This window comes from Centruroides sculpturatus, unplaced genomic scaffold (genome assembly GCF_000671375.1).
Source record: "Centruroides sculpturatus isolate CEXI.00-Female unplaced genomic scaffold, Cexi_2.0 scaffold28, whole genome shotgun sequence".
Taxonomy (NCBI): Eukaryota; Metazoa; Arthropoda; class Arachnida; order Scorpiones; family Buthidae; genus Centruroides; species Centruroides sculpturatus.
This window is the reverse complement of record NW_019384448.1, coordinates 576,054-582,380: the sequence shown is the minus strand read 5'-3', so window position 1 is coordinate 582,380 and position 6,327 is coordinate 576,054. Positions and strand designations below refer to the sequence as shown.

The following is a 6,327-nucleotide window of genomic DNA, read 5'->3' as shown; positions in this document are numbered from 1 at the left end:
AGTAATTTAGTTTCACAAATTGAAGAATTATTGCAAAAGTTTACAACTGTTATCTTTTGCATGATAAATAATTTTTAACTCTTTCCTCCCTATTCACGAGGTATGAAGTGTGAAAAAAAGACCCTGCACTAAGAAGGCTTTTTTCCATACCCAGGCCCACAGTGGGGACGACCAGGGTCTGACAAATTCGGGAGGACAGACCTACTTTTTTTTTTTTTCTTTTAAACTCTTTCCGCCCTGTGGGCACTAAGAGGGCCTCTTTTTGCAAGCCCATTATGGGTTCGGCCAGGCCCACAATGGGCTGCCGGGTGGTGAGGGACGGGGCCCGACATATCCGAACGGACCACCTCGAAAAATTCCTGGGGATTTTTCGACCCGTTCGGATTCGAACCCGGGTCCCCCAGAGCGGCAGGCTGCCACCTGGCCATCCGGCCGCAAACCATCCCGATAAATTCCTGGGATATTTTGACTATCCGGATTGGATTTCGGATCCCCCAGAGCAGTAATTTGGCTCCTTTCCTCTTCGGCCATTCAACTGTTACTGTATGGAACCCAGAATATAATGGGCCATATTAACATTTACACACGATTCTGTAAATGAGTCATTAAAAAAATATCCCGAAGAAAAATTTATTTTACAATTAAAATATTCAACAGATAAATGAAGGCATTCATCTAATCAACCTAATCAAGTTACCAGTAACAGTAATAAATTTTCTGAATTGCTTTTATACATTGGCTAAATTAACGTCAACTTGTACTCGGTGTCAATTTGTTACTTAAACAGGGTTAAATTGATTTATTCATTAAAAATTGTCAAATTGCATAACCAAGCATTATATAATTCAGCTTTTAAACTTTCGTGTTAGTAAAATGATGTTAAAGCTGTATATTGTATTGTATTATTGTATATGTGTATTGTAAATTGATGTTAAAGCTGTATATATAAACACGTACAGTAAACCTGTGTAAACCGGAATAGTACTGTTGCGAATATCTTTTCTGTTTAGGCAAGTTCCCGTTTTATTCAGGTTCCGTTTTGGACAGGTTTTACTGTATATTCATTGCCTATATATTCATGATAAACAATGGCAGGGGCGTCGCAGAAAATTTTCCAGGGAGGGGCAAAGTTAGGAGACATAATTATATCACTACATTTTTATTTGTTTAATTTTGGGAGGGGTTTAAGACAAACAAAGCCCTCCGTGGTCGAAGGCGAAAGTATACGTCACAATCACTTTCACGATTATAATTTATGGAGTGTTTTATTCAATCCCAAGAGGAGTATATGTTCCATTTTCTCCTTCTACGTACCCCATGAATAATGGTAATTAATCACATTTTTCATATATATTCATTATTTAAAGATTTTCTCGTTATATTTTTATGTTTATCAATTTATAAAGTTATATAGTTTATTTTTATTATTAATTAAAATTTTATACTTTTATTGATGCTGGAGACAAAGTGCAAATGTCATTAATTATTGTATTTCTCATAATTCTTTTTCGCAGCATTAAATATACAACTCAGTTAATACAGCGTTTTATAGTTGTAATATGTAATACATTTGCATAGTATGCCTATAGATGGGACCTTCGAGAGGGGAGAGAAGCTGGGGGTTTTATCAGTGGATGATTACCCAATAGGAGCACTAGAAGTGCGCTTAGGGCCTCAAAAATTACAGTAAGAAGATAATATGCCCGTAAACATTTAGTGAACGTTGAAAAACTTTAATTTTGCACCCCAGCAAGAACAGTGACATAACTTGATTTTATTGTCTTTTTTATATAAAAAAATCACTTTTACATAAAGGGCTTTATAATAAAATTGCGCCTATGGACTTAAAGAACATAAAACTCTACTGGATTTTTATGTATTTGTTCAGAAATGAATAGCAAAAAGGCCCTCTACACTATTACCCGTACAAACTCTCGAAGGCCCTGTCTATAGAACTTAGGAATCGAATTAAGAAAGATGAAGAAAGATAGAAAACAAAGATTTATTGTTATTATTATTTTATTTTGCTAACTTTGAAGTTAAGATAGAAATTGCAGTAATTCACATTGCAGTGGATGATTTGATGTAAGTTGACAGGTCAATATAGTATTTGCATCATAATATAGGAGAGTTTGGGTGTCGATATTAATTTTAAATTAATAATAATAATAATAAAAAGAATTGAAATTTCCCGTGAGCTTATCACGCTTTCATTAATTTTATTAAATAATAAATAAAATGCGCATATTTCTAAACGACTTTTTCGCTCTCTCAATTGTATAATATCGATTGAAAGACACGAAATCCGATAGAAATGTTTGAAATTCGAGACGAATATTTTTGTCCTTGATCTTTTTAAGACATATTCCATCTGAGGATTAAATATATATGGCGTAACAAGACATTTCCTTTTGGAATATTTCTATTTAAACAATTAAACTTTTTTTTTTTTTTTTAAAGTGTAAATTATATTTATTTATAAAATGGAATAAGCCAAGTTATATATACATTATAAATTCAATTATAAATATATAAATATAATTAAGTATAAATGAGATGCGCGATTATATTTACATAGCAAACATTGACCAAAAGGGATGAATTTATATTACGTGTTATTCGATTAAAAATAAGTATTTTAAATATTTANAGTCATAACTTTTTTTATATTAAAATTAAATATTCTCAGTATTATTAATAGTGAAGAAATATACATATTTGTACTCTTAATAGGAATAATAATAATTGTTTTTATGTAAAATGTATAGAATATTGTTGAATCCAAAAACAAATATATATTCTCTTGTCATCTTGCATTTTATGAAAGCAGCACCATATTTCATATAGATAAAATATATTATTTTTATAAGGAACTGCTCTATTCTTTCAATTTTTATAATAATTATTAATTAGTTATTGTTGGTAAAATTCCATGCTTATCTTCTTAATGAATGGACTAAAAGGAGTTTTAAAAATTTTATTAGAAGCATATCTGCATATTATTAGGTGACTCATCCTATTGTAATTCACTATTGTACTATTGTTATATGTAACATTAGGGATATGTGTATGTATATGCATATACATATATCCTTTGTTAATCCATTACTCAGACTAAAGTTTGCAAACTATATTTCTGTATTGAAGCCAAATGATCTACTGGATTATTGAGCTAATTTTTTAAGGCTAATTTTAATAATTAAATAAAAAGTAAAATTAGCCTTAAAACAGGCCAATAATCCAATAGAGCATTTGCTTTTAATTAAAAATTGAGTTAATGGAGATAAACATTTCTATATTGTTTATATTGATATATGAATCTGTATTACATATACAGTACTGTGTAGAAATATATCTGGATATAATACCCTCTTAATATGACACTTACATTGTCTGCAAGCATTGAAATATTATTAAACTGTTTTGATTTCTTCAAAAAATATAAAGATTATTTTTCAAGTTTAACAATATGGAATCATTTCTACATATTTTGAAAATTAGAAATTTTATTCTTTTGTTTTGATACTCAAAAAAAATAAAAAACATTTTCTCAACTTGTAGTTATAACATATAAAATGATTGAGAAGAAAAATTAATCTTAGAAAATCATTGATAGATATAAAATTGCTTCATATATAATCATCTGGAAAATTATGCAAATCAATTGCAAGCAATGCAAACATGCAGTCTTTTCTTGCACAGACATAATACCATATACATTAGATAAAAGTCCAGAAACATCAGGGCATCACACTACAAAAGGCTGCCATTCTAAACAGATGTCACAGTCAAGAAATTAAATGCATATACAAACAGCATGTTCTGTAGCTATGCCTTGATCCTGGTTTGGCATAGAATTAGGCACCAGTAGATAAACCAAGTAGGATAAACTCTATGAACACCACAATAGTAATAATAATAATAATAATAATAATAATAAATAAACGTTCGGAAAGCATCTCGACCTCGACGAAACTTTAATAATTTAACCTTCGACGGTCGCGCCTCAAGAGGCTTTTGCGCGAATTATCAAACCATCAACAAAGATGGAGGAAGGGGTGTTGTTTCCTGTGGTTATCACAACCATTCTTAACTAAAACGGCTTATTTATTGATATAAAGTGATAGATGGTCCTTTTGAAGTTTTCTGTTATCGTTCATATCATTAGCGGTGTCTGTGGGGAGAGGTATTTATTACGTTTACCTATTTTAAAACCTTATATCTATAGTAATTAATTAATCATTATTTTAACTCTTTTATTGTGATAATTTTTCTCTAATAATCGTTTTAAGTGATTTTCGAGTGTTTTAAGTTTATTTTATATTTTTATTATAATTTTTTCCTTAAGAAATATTCCACACTCGTTCAAATTTTTTGACCTCTGACCCCTGAAAATTAATATAAATGATATTTAATTGTGTGGAGTAATTCTTGTTTCCTTTAATGAGAAGAATCGAAACCATGTTAATTGCATTTTTATCAGCTGATTTTTAAATTAATCCATTTCATTCTGTGTTTATCTTGTCTATTACAAGTCTCTTGTGTTTATACACTGAAATTATTTCAGTTTTTATTGATTTTTAATCTCCATAATAATTATAAATTAAACTTCTGAAAGTTTATAATGGAGAGTAAAAATTATATATATATTTAAAAAAAATTTGTTTTTTTTAATCTTTCACAAATGTATGATTAAAATTTGTTTCAAATCTCAATTTTTGTTTACATTTTTAACAGTTATCTCGCAGTTTATCACCTGTGATGTAGTTATTTTGCTAGATTTGGTTATTTCTTTCCGTATAAACTGCGTAAACTAACTGTAAATGTAAAAATATAAAAAATTTTTAAAGTAATTTAAGTTCAAAGAGTATGTTAAATGTTTCTTGGTTATTATGTTAAATTTTTAAATTGGTTCTTTTTTTTATTAAGTTGAGAAGATGTAATATATTCCTATACAGAATTTGCAATAAATTTTTATTATAATCTGGATTAATTAAAAGAGTTTCTTTGTGTTAAATTCGGTTGTAGTATGTTCAGTTCATATATACATTACTTTATAGCTTAAATTTTTATGTTTATGTGTTTGTTTGATGCCATAGAAGTATTTATAATTTGCAATATTTGGTAAACTTGATGAAACTTTAATAATTTAACTAAAATTTATAAAGAAATACATATTGTTTTTAATATTTTTGGCTTAACCTCAATTTATCAACAAATTAATATAGAAACAACAAAATTCAACAAAAAATATAGAATTGACAGAAGTATTGAACAAATAAAAAAAAGCAACAGAAATTTAAAAAAAATTGAACATAAAGATAAAAATAAAAGCTGTTCAGACTTTCCAAAATGTCTTTTTAATGTACAGTACATCAATTCTTATAATATTTAAGTTAAAAAAAAACTTTATTTTAAAGAATATAATATTTTTAGAAAAGATAAAAATATTGAAGACAAAGTTTAATAAATTAAGAATTTCAATAAAATATTTTTGGCAATTACTTAAAGAAAAGTGTAAAAGAATATTAAGATTAATAATGATTAGTAAATTTTTTTTGAAATTGCCAAGATAACTGCAGCATATGGATTCAATTTAAATAAAAGTAGAAGATAATTAAGAAATTTGATACAAATTAGATTTTATAAAAAGAAAAATTACATTGAATTATATAGAATGAGAGAGATAAGAGATTACATGTGTGAATTAGAATAAATTTGTGAAGTGAAATTAATGAGAAATATAAATATATTTATTTAGATTATTTACATCTGTGTAATGGCAAATTTGGCTGTAGGATTTAATGCTGCTACAAAATATATGATGTGCTTATCTTTAGTTCCAACAAAGTAATCAGATAACATCTTGACATTTTTAATTAAAAAGCAAATATTTTTGTTACTTTTTTATGTACTTTTCCAGTTTATAAAAATAAATGCATTCTATAATATATCATACTTATAATAATTTGAAAAATAGCATGAAAACTTGTCTCATAATATTTATGTATTATGGTAGCAGCAATATACATGGTTATTTTTTTTTAAAGAGATATGATGGTTTCTAATTCTTTCGTACAATACATCAAAACTTTAGTAGTTTTATTAAATAGAAACAATTTTTGAGAAAAACTACGAAATCAAAAGTTATAGAAAAATTGAATTGGATCAGATTGTATGAAATATTCAACTGTGACAGTTTATTTTGTTATTGTAAAATGTGTTCAGAAGAATTATTTTATAAATTGAGAAGTATTTTCTAATGTGAAGCTGTATATTGTTTAAATATTTACATCAATGAAGATTCTGTAGTAACATTATTTAAGT

General features: G+C 27.3%; 1 protein-coding gene across 1 annotated transcript in view; it reads left to right on the top strand.

Annotated features, from left to right (window-relative positions):
- The first annotated feature begins 4,017 nt into the window (after window positions 1–4,017).
- Window positions 4,018–6,327, top strand: part of LOC111620480 (TBC1 domain family member 12-like) — a 111,138-nt gene continuing 108,828 nt past the window's right edge. The window contains exon 1 of the mRNA XM_023362399.1: window positions 4,018–4,186. The gene's annotated coding sequence lies outside the window, so the exon portion shown is untranslated. The remainder of the gene's footprint in view (window positions 4,187–6,327) is intronic.